The sequence below is a fragment of the Lissotriton helveticus genome, chromosome 5_1 (assembly GCF_964261635.1).
Source record: "Lissotriton helveticus chromosome 5_1, aLisHel1.1, whole genome shotgun sequence".
NCBI classification, from domain to species: Eukaryota; Metazoa; Chordata; class Amphibia; order Caudata; family Salamandridae; genus Lissotriton; species Lissotriton helveticus.
The window spans coordinates 425,282,222-425,298,469 of record NC_136065.1 but is presented as its reverse complement, the minus strand read 5'-3'; positions in this window follow the sequence as shown (position 1 = coordinate 425,298,469).

Here is a 16,248-nt window from a genome sequence, read left to right as displayed (position 1 = left end):
AAATACTACTACACTTCCAGGTGTACACAGGACCCTTAGCACGTCTTCCTAAAACCTCATTACCTAACACCTCTTCTGCCTCTGTTGTCACAAGTTTTTCTTTTTCAACTGGACAACCATCTTTCACTTCATAAGCACGACCACTGGTGTCAACTGCATGCACCAAATCATTATCCTGGAAATAACTCTCCTCATTAAAAAATGCCACACAGCTTGAACTATGCATCCATTCTCCAGAAAAAACTTCACAAAAATTACTACGATTAACTATTCTCTTCCATCTACTATTTCTTTTGAAATCAAAAATTGCCTTGTTTAGCTTCCTAATTCTATTGATTATAAAAATAAATAACTTACGTTTAATTTCAAATGCCTGATCAATAACTTTCTCAACTTTTTTTTTTGTCTTATAAAAAACCAGTTTCTGTTGACCTTTCTTAATATTTTTTAACAAATTGCCAATTATCCTGTTCCGGAACATTCGTTTACGAATCTCCCTAAACTGTTGTTTCCTTCTACTATCATGCACAGAGTTATCTCTTGCTCTAGCAGTAACATTTTTCATTGGCCTTTCTTTTCCATTTGATTTCCTTCTCGTTTTATGGACTGAAACATTTTCTGTAGTAATATTTTTTTTACTACACATATTTCTTATAAATTGTTTTGTGCTCTTACCCGGTGCTTTCTTCGTGACTTGACAAATCTTTTTGTTAGAGGACTGCTGCGTATTTTTTTTCACCTGCTGTCTTTGACGTTTTGCAGCCTTTCTCTGTCTTTCTATTGTAGGCATGGTGAAATCTTGAAATGATCTGCAGTTGAATCTGTGGAAAAATATAATAAATAATGTTATTAACCATTATTACCAAACAGTAAATCAGTAACAGTAATAAAAAACTTAACACACTACTTGACATTTTAATTAGAAGATTTTTTAGTCGTTGGCAAATTTACAATACAGAAATACCAGAAAAGAAATGACATTTATATTTATGTTACCTATGCTATTTTATATGTGAATCTGATCTAATTTTATGAGCATATTTTAATATTTTATTGAAGACACTACACATAACCTGCTTTTGAAGGTGTCTTTATTTTTAAATTAAACGGTTTACCTTTTTACTTTTTATTAATTATAAATTTTAAAAATAAATGTTTATATTTCCAAAGGCTCAAGCAGGTCAGCTTCCCATCCTATATCATATAATTCGGACAAATCTGCATCCTCATCACGCTCTTCTTCATCCTCAGGATTTAAATCATCCAAGGGATCAACATCCACTGATGTTTCAATTACAAGTTCAATGATGAGGTCAAAATCAACTGATTGCAGATTGTCGCTCATGTTGAGGTTGTCTTTATCTTTAAAGAAAGATAACAACAATGAGATGTTGCAGAGTAAGAGACAAATCTCACAGATTATAATAGTAAAATTGTTTAACAAGAGTAACATTTTGCAGCTATTATTTAGCCATGTCCAGCGATGCTGAGCAGGTGAAGCCTATGTCTAATCTTTCACTGAACAGGACTCATCTCTTCTTAACCTTGGATAAGCCTCACCGACTCTGTGTCCCCTGCACATACTTAAATGTAAAGGGGCAGATTTATGTTAAATGGCACATCCCCAGGCATGCACCAGTTAACGTGCACCACTGCTCTGCCACCCATGGTGTGCCGCATTTACAATCAGATAGGAGAAACCTGCGTCAAAACCCTGCGCCTGCTTGAAGCAGGCATAGGTCTTGACGCAACATTGTGGAGATGGTGCACCCCTGAGCCTTGCTGGAGCTGCATCGCACTTGCGATACAACTCCAGCAATGCGCCACCTTAACGGCACAGATGCATCAAGCATCTGTGCCGTTTTTGCCCCATGCTGTGCCGCATTGTAAATGCAGCACACCATGGGTGGCGGAACAGCGGCGCAAGATGACTGGCACATCCCTGGTGATGCGCCAGTCATCATAAATCTATCCCTAAGCTTCTTATCTTGTTAGAGATGAACTGCCATATGTATCATCAAAATATTTTGCATTTCCTAAATAGCGAATTTTAAGGAATAAATAGCGATTCTTTACCATTCCTAATTTGCGATGAGCAAATTGCTAATTGCAAGTTACCCATTCATTTCCATGGGCTAGGAGGCTCATAGGAATGAAGGTGCAATTTGCGATTAGCAATTTGCTCATCACAAATTAGGAATTTTTCCAAGGGTGCAGGGGTGTCTCACGAACACCCTGCTGCACCCCTGAAAAAGAAATTTGGGGGCATATGGCACACATACATGCCCTAAGGGCATGTGTTGGCGTCATATGGGATCTTTTGTTTTTTTTAAAAAAAGCTTTTTGAAAAGAATTCACAAATTACCACCAATTTACCACAATAGTTTCCAAATCCTTAATGTCATTTTTTACATATTTTTTGTTTGATACATTGCATTTAAGTAGTCACAAAATTTGCAAATCCTTCAGTGCAATTGCAAAATAAGGAATAGCAAATTTTGCTACTCCTTATTTTGCATCAAACTTGTTTGATACATACCATTTGTCTAATTAACATTCGCAAAGGCCAAAATTCGTAGAATTTTGATCTTTGCAAATGCTAATTAGCTTGATACATATGGCCCCAAGTGAGGCCTGTCTTACGACATGGTGCATCTTTTGCATCACTGCTGCATCGGTTTCATGTGGTACGTTTTTTTTACACCATGACATATCTGCCTAAATGCATCAATTTGTAATGTTGTCGCCTCATAGCAAATCTTTTGCACCGCCGCTGCATCATAAAAGTGACGCACAGTGGCACAAAAGAGGCATACACCTATCATAAATCTGTCCCTAGCATTTTAAATGATTAATCCAGGATGACGATAAGGTGTGGCCTATCCAGAGGTTTGTTTAATGTGAGGCCTACTCAGGATTGCAGATTAAAGTTACGCTTGATGAAGAATACAGAGGAGATAATACATGTAAAGGCCTACCAATGAAGTAAGTAATGTGCACTTTATTGCGCCAGTCATCATAAATGTATCCCTAAGCTTCTTATCTTGTTACAGATGAACCACCATATGTACCATCAAACTATTTTGCATTTCCTAAATAGCAAATTTTAAGGAATAAATAGCAATTCTTTACTATTCCTAATTTGCAATGAGCAAATTGCTAATTGCAAATTACCCATTCATTTCCATGGGCTAGGAGGCTCATAGGAATGAAGGTTGCAATTTGCGATTAGCAATTAGCTCATCACAAAATAGGAATTTTTTCAAGCGTGCAGGGGTATCTCAAGAACACCCTGCTGCACCCCTGAAAAATAAATTTGGGGGCATATGGCACACCTACATGCCCTAAGGGCATGTATGGGCGTCATATGGGACCTTTTGTTTTTTGGAAAAAAATGCTTTTTGAAAAGAATTCGCAATTTACCACAAACTAGACGTTGGTGGTAGTTTCCAAATCCTTAATATCATTTTTTACATATTTTTTGTTTGATACATTGCATTTAAGGAATCGCAAATTTTGAATTAAGGACATTTTAAGTCATTTCCACATGTGCAGTGTTTACAAATTATGATTTGAAAATCGTTTTTGGGGAAAAGTAATGGTTTGCAAATTTATGACAAGGACATAATGGTGTATGCTTCTCTATAAGGCATTTCAGTGTCTCTGATGTCATTTTTCCCATATTACATTATAAGACCTTTCCCCATGGAGCACATTCCTTGTAAATATGCTCCCACCTGTGCATGGCGAATTTAGATTTTGACTGTTTGAGTCACATAGCCATGTTAAAAGTGACCCAAAAAAATTGCAAACGTTTTAAAAAAACACATTCATGTGTCTTAAGGACATTTTAAGTCCTTTCCCCATGGACAATGTTTTCTAAGTGGCGCAAAAGAGGCATACAACTATCATAAATCTGTCCCTAGCATTTTAAATGATTAATTCAGGATAACAATAAGATGTGGCCTATCCAGAGGTTTGTTTAAAGTGAGGCCTACTCAGGATTGCAGATTAAAGTTACGCTTGATGAAGAATACAGAGGAGATAATACATGTAAAGCTCTACCAATGAAGTAAGTGATTTCTACTTCATTGCGCCAGTCATCATAAATGTATCCCTAAGCTTCTTATCTTGTTAGACATCAACCGCCATATGTATCATATAACTATTTTGCATTTCCAAAAAAGCGAATTTTAAGGAATAAATAGCGATTCTTTACCATTCCAAATTTGCGATGAGAAAATTGCTAATTGCAAATTACCCATTCATTTCCATGGGCTAGGAGGCTCATATAAATGAAGGTGCAATTTGCGATTAACAATTTGCTCATCACAAATTAGGAATTTTTTCCAAAGGTGCAGGGGTGTCTCAAGAACACCCTGCTGCACCCCTGAAAAAGAAATTTGGGGGCATATGGCGCACATAAATTTTAACAACATTCCTTTACCTCAAAAACGATTTTCAAATCATAATTTCAAAACACTACACATGGGAAAATTACTTAGAATGTCCTTAAGACACATAAAAGCGTTTTTTGATTGCCTTTCCTGCATGGTTGGGTCACTTTTAACATGGCTATGTAACACAAACATTCAAAATCTAAATTTTCCATGCACATGTGGGAGCATATTTACAAGCAATTTGCGCCACAGAGAAAGGTCTTACACTAAAATGAGAAAAATAACATCAGGGACAGTCAATTGCCTTATAAAGAAGCATACACCATTATGTCCTTGTCATGAATTTAAAAACAATTCCTTTTCCCCAAAAACGATTTTCAAATCATAATTTCAAAACACTGCACATGGGAAAATGACTTAAAATGTCATTAAGACACATGAAAGCGTTTTTTGATTGCCTTTCCAGCATGGTTGGGTCACTTTTAACATGGCTATGTAACACAAACATTTAAAATCTAAATTTCCCATGCACAGGCCAGAGCATATTTACAAGCAACTTGCGCCACAGAGAAAGGTCTTACATTAAAATGGGAAAAATAACATCAGGGACAGTCAATTGCCGTATAAAGAAGCATACACCATTATGTCCTTGTCATAAATTTAAATCAATTCCTTTTCCCCAAAAACGATTTTCAAATCATAATTTCAAAACACTGCACATGGCAAAATTACTTAAAATGTCCTTAAGACACATAAAAGCATTATTTCATTGCCTTTCCTGCATGTTTGTATCACTTTTAACATGGCTATGTAACACAAACATTCAAAATCAAAATTTTCCATGCACATGTGGGAGCATATTTACAAGCAATTTGCGCCACATAATTCATAATTTTCTCCTTAAAGCACACTATTCTCTATCTAAATTAAAGAAATATTTTCTCACCTTAGCAAATACTTTGAGTTTGAAAACAGTCTCAGAAACACACCAATTTGTCTTCAGCAGAGCAAAAGGTATGCACTCCAGAGTCTGCAGCTATCAAAAGCACAGAAATGCTGTAATTCTTCACACATATTTCTCATGTCACCCAATCAAAACTCTTCCCTCACTTTTTTTCAAATGAAAACCCTTCCCCCCTCTGCCCTTTCTGTCTTTTCTGCATGGCAACCACCTCTTGGAAGACTTCTGGTGTTTGCAAGTTCACACAACTTTGTTGCAATTGAACTCTGAACTCTCAGTGCACCTGCATATCCAGTGCATTCTTTCATTTAATGATTTTTTATTGACCATTCAAAATACATCTTTCAAAGAACACATCCGTGCACCCTAACTTTCTGTTTTCAGCAATCAAAATCCACCAATCACTGTTACTGCTTCATGAACACAGAAACTCCACAGTTTTTTTCATTTTAAACTCTCATTTTTTCAACTGCCATTTCATTGCCACACTTCATCTGACTGCAGGAGAACCTTCTCTCACCATGTTTTCTGTCTGGATTGTTGGACATAGTTATATTCACTGGGCTCAAAGGTACGTTGAAAACAGGAAATTACCTAACCTCAATTTACAAGATGTGGAAATTAAGTGGTTTGGCCACAGAGGATTAAAATGTCACCAATTGATACCATTGGTGAAAACCTTTATGCATTTGCCCAAACCTGACCTGTTAATTGTGCACTGTGGAGGTAATGACTTGGGCACTTTGACTGGTGTAGGTCTGGAAATGCTTTTAAAGGACACCTTTGAGCAATTAATGGCACTTTTTCCTCAGACTGCCTTGGTATATTCAAATATATGCCAAAGACAGAAATGGAGGTGGTCAAACCAATTTTGTCCACAAATTGAGAAGTCGAGGAAGCATGTAAACAAATCTGTTTCAGCTTACATGAGAGACCATGGAATGGGCTCCCTGTACAACAATAACTTGCGTTACTACATGCAAGATATCTACAGAGGAGATGGAGTTCACTTCTCAGATGAGGGCAACAGAGTTTTCACTCTGAATTTAAGAATGTGCATTGGTACCTACTTATAAGTACCTAAATGTACCATAAACCCAAAAGCTCTTCTCAGAGCTACCCTACATCTGATCACTCACAATTATTATTTTACTCTAACATTTTTCACTAATTTCCAACAAAGTACGCTCCCTGGGGCGCTACCCGGTACGCGAACCGGGAGCTAACCTCGCGAAATTTTTTTTAAAAATGTTTTTTTTTCGCACATATAAGCCTCCTCACCCACCCTCAGAAAACCTAGGGGGTCAAGATAACTCTACCGTGCCCCCTTCTACCCATTCTGAACATTATTTGCCCTCCATCTTGTATCTTAATTCGACCGAAACACAAAATGGTGGACTCCCGGAACGCTTAAGGTTCGCGAACCGGGGCGCTCAACGGTTCGCGTACCGGGTCGCTCTCTGGGAAGCGCACCATCAAAAAAGGTGGGAAAGTAGTTCACAGAAAAGCCACTGGAGACAATTTCACCAAATATAGATTAGCTCATACTACATACCAATCCCTACCATTTTCACAAATTTGATTGGAATTCCATTTAGTCATTTAGCCTGTAGACCTCTCTAAATACCCTGAGGTAAATTACTTCACAAAACACATCTGAAGTGTTGGAATTGACAACCAATGAAAATGTTACTTTCATTTTCTATTTTTTTTACCTGACATTTCATTGGTTATATACCTGAATATATATAAAGGAAGAGAAGAAAACACAGCCATTTTGACTACTACTTCTTGCTGTACATTTCAATAGTATTTTCACTAATTCCTTCAACTTCTTTCTAAAGGTAAGTTTTTATTTTTAAAACTGAAGTATATTGTGCACTATAAGTTAATATGGTAAACTTTTTCTGATAGATATATACTATTCCTCTGTAGTAGTTATAGATTTAGAGAGACTTCTCTGTTATAGTTATGGATGGAGTTAGGCTTCTCTTGTATAATTATGAATTTACTTACGTTAAATCACATACACATTTTTATATTCCTACTTCCACTCTGATACTATACACTGCCCAAAGATAAATTCACTGATAAAAAATGCCTATCTAAAATTATTCCCAACATTGCCCTATCTCTACTAATATATATTTTTTTAATTCAAATTTCAGGCAAAATGGAAGGCGAAAACCAAGTTTCTTTTGAAATGGACCTGCAAGACAGCAGCCAAGAATTGATTGATACAATTGATCAAATTGACATTGAATTTTTCGATGAAACTTGGGACAATGAACTACTGCAATGTGTACAAGCAGTAGATAACCTCCTTGCAAATGAGGACATTTTACACCCTCAGAGACTACAATGTATATTCCATGATAATTATGAAATTTCTGACAATGAAATGTTAGAAAGTTTAATAAATTATGAAACACAATCACATTAAAAAAAAATGCTTAAAAAATAAAGAAAATAAAAAATAATCAACAAAAACAACAATCAATTAACATACAGCATTTGAAAAGTCTATCATTCATTTTTCATTGCAGTACGCTGCCCAGAACGCTTCCCGGTTCGCGGACCGGGCGCTCCCCACGCAAAAAAAAAAAAATGTTTTTTGTTTTTTTTGCCCCGCGGGGCCCTTTTAAAACCTCCACATTAAACCTAGGGGGTCAGGGAGGATCTAGTATGCCCCCTTATGGTCATTTTCCCCTTTGTTTTGGCCTCCTCTTGTCTCTCAATCCTACCGAGAGACAAGATGGCGGCCGCTCCGGACTGTTTAGAATGTTGACAGACACCGGAGAGCCAATCAGCTTAGCTACGCGAAGTTCCGGTACGCTTAAGGTCCGCGGACCGGAGCGCTGCCCGGAGCGCGCTTACAGATATATATCTTTTTTTAAACGTTAATTTCTCAAAATCCACTGGAGCACATATATTGAGACCTAGAAAAGGCACATCGGGCTACCAGTCCCTACAATTTTGCCAAGTTTCATGGAAATCCATTCAGCCGTTCGGGCTAAAAGTGAGGCCAACCGCCCTATGGAAAACTCAATGTTAAAAACACGTTTTGGGACCCCCCTTTTTTCTCGGCCCCCCCTTGACGAAACCCCCCCAAATTTCCAAGGGCTGCTCAGAAACAAAATGTTCCATTTTCCAGAAAATTTCAGCCAATTCTGTCCACAAACGCCAAAGTTATTAAACATAGAATTTTCAAAAATCCCATAGGGAAAAAATCCTAACTATATATACCTACTGGCGACCGCCAGTAGGTAATATATATATATATATATATATATATATATATATATATATATATATATATATATATATATGTTCCCAAAAATGCCCTGCATAAATATATATATAATTTATATATATTCACTGAAAAAACCATAGGTTACAGGGATGTTATAATTAGTTGAACATTTCACTCTTACAAAACTAGAGAAATTCCGCCGTTATAGTTAGTTCAGCGAACTATAACTCGCGCCCCCGCAATGTACTGCTGATGATGTCACATATTACATCATTCATGACATGGTCAGTGACATCACTGATGACTTCCCAAATGACATCATTGATGACATCACTGATGACATCATCCAGTGACTGTGTTTCTATAAAGTTTAAATATGTTTGATATGTATGCCAAGGTGTGTTGAAGAATGAGTGGGTGCATAAGTGGATGGAGGATTTAGTAGGTGCGTGACTGTATAAGTGAGGGTTTAAATGTGTCTCACTGAATGCATGGGTTAGAGACTAAACTGTTTGAATGTCTGTATCAATGTGTCTGTTGTTGTGCAAGCTGCTGCACGGATTGGTGAGTAGCTACATGAGTGTGTATATAGGTTATTGATTGGTTGCCTGAGTATCAGTATGAGTGCCTAAGTATTTGTGTGGGTGGGGAGTGTGTTACTTTGTGCATATATGTGTGAATAGGTGAATCACTGGGTGTATGGGTTCAAAGGTGTGTCTGTGAAGGGCTGTATGGGTGAGTGAGTATTTGTATGGCTGTGTTGGTGAGTGAATGTGTGTCTCAGTGGTATATGTGTGAGTAACTACATATGTGAATGGCAGTATATATGAGTGTTAGAGTATATAAATGACTATACATGAGAGTGAGTGATAATGAGAGTGGCTGTATTGATGAGTTTGTACTTGTATCAGTGATTGTATAAGAGAGTAAGTATACGTTTGTTTCTGTTTGAATAAGTGGTATGGTGTGTGTATGACTGTATATGTGAATACATGGAAGTGTGATTGATTCTTTGCATGACTGTGTGTGAGTAACTCTGGATGAGTGGTGGTGTGTGAGTGTCTGTATAAGTGTAGGAGTGCATATGACAGTGTTGTATTGATGAGTGACTGCATGTATGAGTGATTGTATGGGTTAATGAGTCAATGTGTGTGTAGACCTATGCATCAGTAAGTGTGTATGTAGTAGCTGGTATTGCTGTGTCGATGGTCATCAGTGATGTCATCCGTAATATCATTGACCATGTCATGAATGACGTAATATGTGATGTCATCACCAGTGCATTAGCTAAACTAACTATAACGGCAACATTTCTCTGGTTTTGTACAAGTGAAATGTGCCACAGAGCTGCATTGCTGAGAGGTGTAAAAAGGGGTGTGGCCTCAGACCACCACTCTGTAACCCAGCTCTGTGGCGCTTACTGGAGTTACTTGATGGGCTAGTTGACCCCCAGGGACGCTAAGGATTGAAGGGGACTTAATCCCCCAATTTACAACGCACCAGGGGGCACATTTGCACAGTGGTGCAGTGAGAGGGTGGGCCTGAAAGAACAAGTGTGCAAACGCACCCGCTGGCACATTGTAACTTGGGGGATTTAATCCCCTTCCATCCTGAGGGTCCCTGGGGGCCAACTAGCCCATCAAGTAACTCCAGTAAGCGCCACAGAGCTGGGTTGCAGAGTGGTGGTCTGAGGCCACACCCCTTTTTACACCTCTCTGCAATGCAGCTCTGTGGCACAAACTGGAGGTACCTGATGGGCTAGTTGGGCCCAGCGGACCCTCAGTATACAATGGGAATTAATTCCCCAACTAACAACGCGCCAGGGGGTGCGTTTGCAGTGTGGTGGTAAAAGGGGGCATGGCCTCTGGCTAGATGCCAGCTTTTTTAATATTATTTTTTACAAGGGGGGCTGTGTGGCCCCCCTCCTCAGGCCAAGTATGGCCCCGGGGACCGCATCCCGGGGGTCGGCCTTTACTTTTTAAAAATGATTCTTTTATTTCCACAGGGGCCGTCCTCCCGGGCCACTTCTGGCCCAGGGGACCCCATCCCCTGGGGCCTGGCCACTACGTTGGGGACTGTGGGGGGAGCCTCAATGCCCCCACGGTCCTTGCCAGCTCCCGGCGTCCTGCGGGAGCCTGCATTGCTTTTCCACAAGGGGTGCTGCTAACATGCAGCACCCCCTGTGGAAAAGCAATTCTGCTGCTTTTGGAAAAGAGAGCAGGTTATCCCCCGCCAAGCAGGAGCTGAGAAAAAAGGGGGGTCCCAAAACGGATGTTCATTTCCATAGGAACTGTAGACAAAGCCACAGCCAGAACTGCTGAAAGGAATTACACCAAATTTGACAAAAAGGTAGCTCTTTGCCGAGAAAGCGACCTTTTTTTTAAATAGTGTAAATCCGCTCATTAGTTGCTGAGAAATTAAAAAAATAAAAAAGGATATGTCTGAGCACCCAGCACAAACTGACTTCTGATTGGCTGCCAACACTCCAAAGCAGAATGTGAAGAAAAGGGGGCAGGATAGAAACACCCTGACCCCCTAGGCCTGCTGAGGGGATCCCACAGGGGCCCCAGGCCCAAGAGAAAGCATTTTAAAATAATTTTGGCTGAATTCACAATGGGTGGGCAAATATGGACGAAATTATAAAAATAAATGTAGGACTGCCACCCCCTCAGGGCATTGTTCATTATGGGTGGGGTGCCTCATGGGCCCCCCAAGTCCCTGGGGCTGCCACCTCCCTGGGGCTTAATTTAAAAAAAATAGGCTTCTGCACCCCCACACTGCACCGGGGACCACCACCACCTCCCCAGGGATCTAATTATTCTAATGCGGGAGTCCATTGCGGAACACCGGGCCTCGTGGACCACCACCTCCCTAGGGCTTTGCATACATTGTGAGGGGGCCATGCATACCCCCTCCTGGAGCTCTTGATGGCCTTGAGGACCGCCACCCCCCCCCCAGGGCCAGCTCCTGCAATGTCCCGGGGTGCCCACCCCTGGGACATTGCAGCTCCCCTTGTCCCCCCTTGTTCTTAAGCGATGCCAACTCAGCAGGAGGCGTGGAGCCAGCTGAGATCGTGGGGGCATTGGGACTCCCCCCCACGTTCCCCAATGCTAAGTGCCAGCCCCAGGGGATGGGGTCCTCATGGCCGAAATTGGCCTGGGGAGGGGGCCACGCGGCCCCCCATCCCTATAATATTTTTTTTAAAGGGGCCATGCCCCGGGGATGGGGTCCATGGACCAATAGTGGCCCAGGGAAGGGGGACCTCACGGCCCCCTTTCTCTATAAATATATATTTTTTAAAGTCCATGCACCAGGGGCTGGAGTCCCTGGGGCCAAAAGTGGCCCAGGGAACGGATGCCCATGACCCAGGGAAGGGGGACCCATGGCCCTGCTTCCCTATAAATATATTTTAATAAAGGAGGTCATGCCCAGCCTCGAGAGAGGGGCCGCATGTTTTAAAAAAACCTTTTTTAAAAGGTCAGGCCCTGGGGGATGAGGTCCCCAGGGCCCCAAAATTCTAAAAATATATTTTTTTAAAAGCTGGAATCTCGCCAGAGGCCAAACCTCTTTATCTGTAGCCCTCTGCAAACACGCCCCCTGGCACATTCAAACTTGGGGAATTAATTCCTCTTGAATACTGAGGGTCCCTGGGGACCAAATAGCCAACCAGGTACCTCCAATAAGCGCCCCACAGCTGGATTGCAGAGAGGTGGTCCAAGGCCACGCCCCTTTTTTCACCACTCTGCAAACACGCCTCTTGGCGCACTGCTAGTGGGGCGATGAGGTCATCTTGTGTCCTGAGGACCTCAAGACACAAGTGGACTTCATCCCCCGAGTAGCAGTGCACCAGAAGCCGCGTTTGCAGAGTGGTGTAAAAAGGGGGCGTGGCCTCAGACCACTCTCAGCAATCCAGGTGTGTGGCACTTACCGGAGGTACCTGGTTGGCTAGTTAGCCCCCAGGGACCCTCAGGACTGAAGGGGACTTAATACCCCAACTTAGAACACGCCAGGAGGCGCGTTTGCAGAGTGGTGGGGAAAGGGGGCTTGTCTTTTGTCCACCTCTCAGGAATCCCACTGTGTGGGGCTTACTGGAGGTAAGAGGTAGGCTAGTTGGCCCCTAAAGGACCCCCAGCAGCGAAGAGGACTTTAATCTCCATACAAGAGTGCGCCAGGGAGTGCATTTGCAGAGTGGTGGGCAAAGGGGGTGTGGCCTATGAGAACTTAGCAATACTGCTGTGTGGGACTTACTGGAGGTAATAGGAGGGGTAGTTGGCCCCCAAGGATGTCCAGTGGGATTGCTAAGACATCTTCGGAGGCCATGCTTGCCTTTCTCCACCACTCTGCAAAAATGCCTCCTGGTAGAATACAGGATGGGGGATGAAGTCCAATTTACTCCTGAGGGACTTTGGGGGCCAAGAAGCCCTCCTGGTTCCTCCGGTAAGTCCTACACAGCGGAATTCCTGAGAGCTGCTCGGAGGCCCAGCACCCTGTCTCCACCACTCTGCAAACGCGACTACTAGTTAAAGAAGTGTTTGCAATGTAATAGGTTTCACATTTGCAAGTATTACAGCTATTGTTGTTGCAAATGTAAAAGTTTTTTACTAATATTTTTTGGAGTGTAGTGGATGTACATCGTGTGTAGTGGAAGTATGTGATATGTTGTGCAGTGAAATTATGTGGATAGAAAATATGTAGTATTCAGTGTATGGGAACTGTGTAGAATGTTATGGAGAGTAATTATGTGGTATGGTAGTCTGTGTTGTGGAGTGGTAACGTCAGGTTTAGTCTTCCTCATTTCCATAGAAGCTCAACTATGAACTCAGAGACACTAAAAAAGAAGGAATCACTGAGGAGCACTTGTGGACCTGGTCAGAGGTATGAGCAGGGCCACTGGAATTATGAGAGTGTTTGGCTGGACTATCTTTCGCACAATTATACATTTTCTGCATTAGCCACATAATTCATCATCTGCTCCCTAATCTCCAGATTTGAACAAAAAAAGCCTTGTTTCTAGCTCAAACGGCTGAAAACATTACCACAAATGCAGCGACAAGTGTTACAGCATGGTGGAAGGCCCTTTGCAAACCTAGAATGATCACCTGTTACTTATTGCTAAATGTCGGTATTAAATTGGTACTAATGGTGTGCATGCCACTCTTGATTCCTTCTGCACCTCTCTTGCCTCTTTCTGAATTTCTGTTTCTTCTTTCTGCACATTTCTTTCTTTTTCTGCACTTCTCTAGCCTCTTTCTGCAAATCGCTTCTACTTTCTGCACCTCTCTTCCCTCTTTCTTCATGTCTGTTGCCTCTTTCTGCACCTAATTAGCTTCTTTCTGTACCCCTATTGCCTCTTTCTGCACCCTTCTTCCATCTTTCTGTACCTCTTTTGCCTTTTTCTGTACCCCTCTTACATCTTTCTGCACCCTTTTGCCTCTTTATGCACCTCTGTTTCTTCTTTCTGCACTTCTTTTGTTTCTTTGTGCACTTGTCTGGCTTCTTTCTGCATCCCTCTTTTCTCTCTCTCCTCCCCACTTCCCTCCTTCTGCACTTTTGTTGCTTCTTTCTGCACTTATCTTTCTTCTTTCTGTACCTCACTTGCCTCTTTCTGTACCTCTAGTGCCTCTTTCTGCAGTTCTCTTGCATCCTTCTGCACTTCACTTGCCTCTTTCTGTAACTCTCTTGCTTTTCTGCTCCTCTCTTCCCTCTTTCCGCACCTCACATGCTTCTTTCTGCACTGCTTTTGCCTGTTTGTACATCCCTCTTCCCTCTTTGTGCAAATCTCTTGCCTCTTTCTACACCTCTCTTGCCTCTTTCTGTACCACTCTTGCCTCTTTCTGTACCTCTGTTCCTTCTTTCTTCACCTGTCTTGTCTCTTTCTGCACCCTTCATGCCTCTATCAGCACCTCTGTTGCTTCTTTCTGCAGCCCTCTTGCCTCTTTGTGTACCTCTCCAACCCCGTGTCATGCTTCTTTTTGTATCCCAGTTGTCTCTTTCTGCACTCGTATTCCTTCTTTCTGTACCTTTCTTGCCTGTTTCTGCATCTCACATGCTTCTTTCTGTACTTTTCTTGCTTTTTTCGACACCTCTGTTGCTTCTTTCAGCAATTCTCTTGCCTGTTTCTGCACTTCTCTTGCCTCTTTCTGCATCTCTCTTGCCTCTTTCAGCACTTCTCTTGCCTCTTTCTGCACCCCTGTTGCTCAATTCCACACTTTCAATGGTTCTTTCCGCACCTGTCCTACTTCTTTCTGCACCCCTGTTGTCTCTTTATGTACCTCTTTTGCCTGTTTCTGCAAATCTCTTGCGTCTTTCTGCAGTTATCTTGCCTCTTTCTACACCTCTGTTGCTTCTTTTTGCACTTCTCTTGCCTCTTTCTGCAGCCCTGTTCATTCATTATGCCCTTTCCATGCTTCTTTCTGCACCTCTGTTGTCTCTTTCTGTACTTGTCTTCCCTCTTTCTGTACCGTTCTTGACGTTTTCTGCATCTCACATGCCTCTTTCTGCACTTTCTTGCTTCTTTCTATACCTCTGTTGCTTTTTTTGCAATTCTCTTGCCTCTTTCTGCACTTCTCTTGCTTGTTTCTGTACTCCTCTTGCCTCTTTCTGCACCAGTCTTCCCTCTTTGTGCAACTTTCTTGCCTCTTTCTACACCTCTCTTTCCTCGTTCTGCACCTCTTTTGATTCTTTCTGTACCTCACTTGCCTCTTTCAGCACCTCTTTGCTTTTTTCTGCAGATCTCATGCCTCTTTCTGCACCTCACTTTTTTCTGCACCCCTCTTGCCTCTTTTTGCACCTCTGTTGGTTCTATATGCAATACTGTTGCTTCTTTCTATACCTTACTTGCCTCTTTGTGCACTTCTCCTGCTTCTTTCTATACGTTTGTTGCTTCTTTCAGCAATTCTGTTGCCTCTTTCTGCAGTTCTCTTTCTTCTTTCTGCACCCCTCCTGCCTCTTTCTGTACCTATCTTGCCTCTTCGTGCACCTCTTCTACTTCTTTCTGCACCCCTCTTACCTCTTTTTGCACCTCTGTTGGTTCTTACTGCATTGCTCTTGCTTCTTTCTGCACCTCACTTGCCACGTTTTGCACTTTTCCTGGTTCTTTCTAAACCTCTGTTGCTTCTTTAAGCAATACTCTCTTGTTTACTTCTGCACCTCTCGTGCGTCTTTCTGCACCTCTGTTTTTTTTTTTTTTGGTTTTCATAAAACATACAACCATAGGACTCAGCATAGCGTTAATACCATTTACATTTTGCTAATATTCAACATTGTGCAATCAACACCTGTGGACGATAATTCCGAATCCCCATGAACACAGTAATGCTCACTTAAATTCCCCTGACAAGTTGTAAATTTTGGTTAACATAATTAAGGGCTAGCTGCTGTCCTAGTTACCACTAGCCTCCTGTGCTTAACTGTGCTCTCTGTCAAATAAGTACAATGGACCCCACTTTGTGAATGCCCTATCTTTGAGTTTGAACGGTTGTATCGTTACCGCCATTATCATAGGTAAGGCGATAAATATTGAATAATTCCCAAACGTTTTTGGGCCTTTTGCGTGGGGGGAGAAGCTCACTGAATACCTCTGTCTGTGTGCAGCTGAATGTCATGTTGTTCTTCCATTGGGTAAGCGTGGGAAG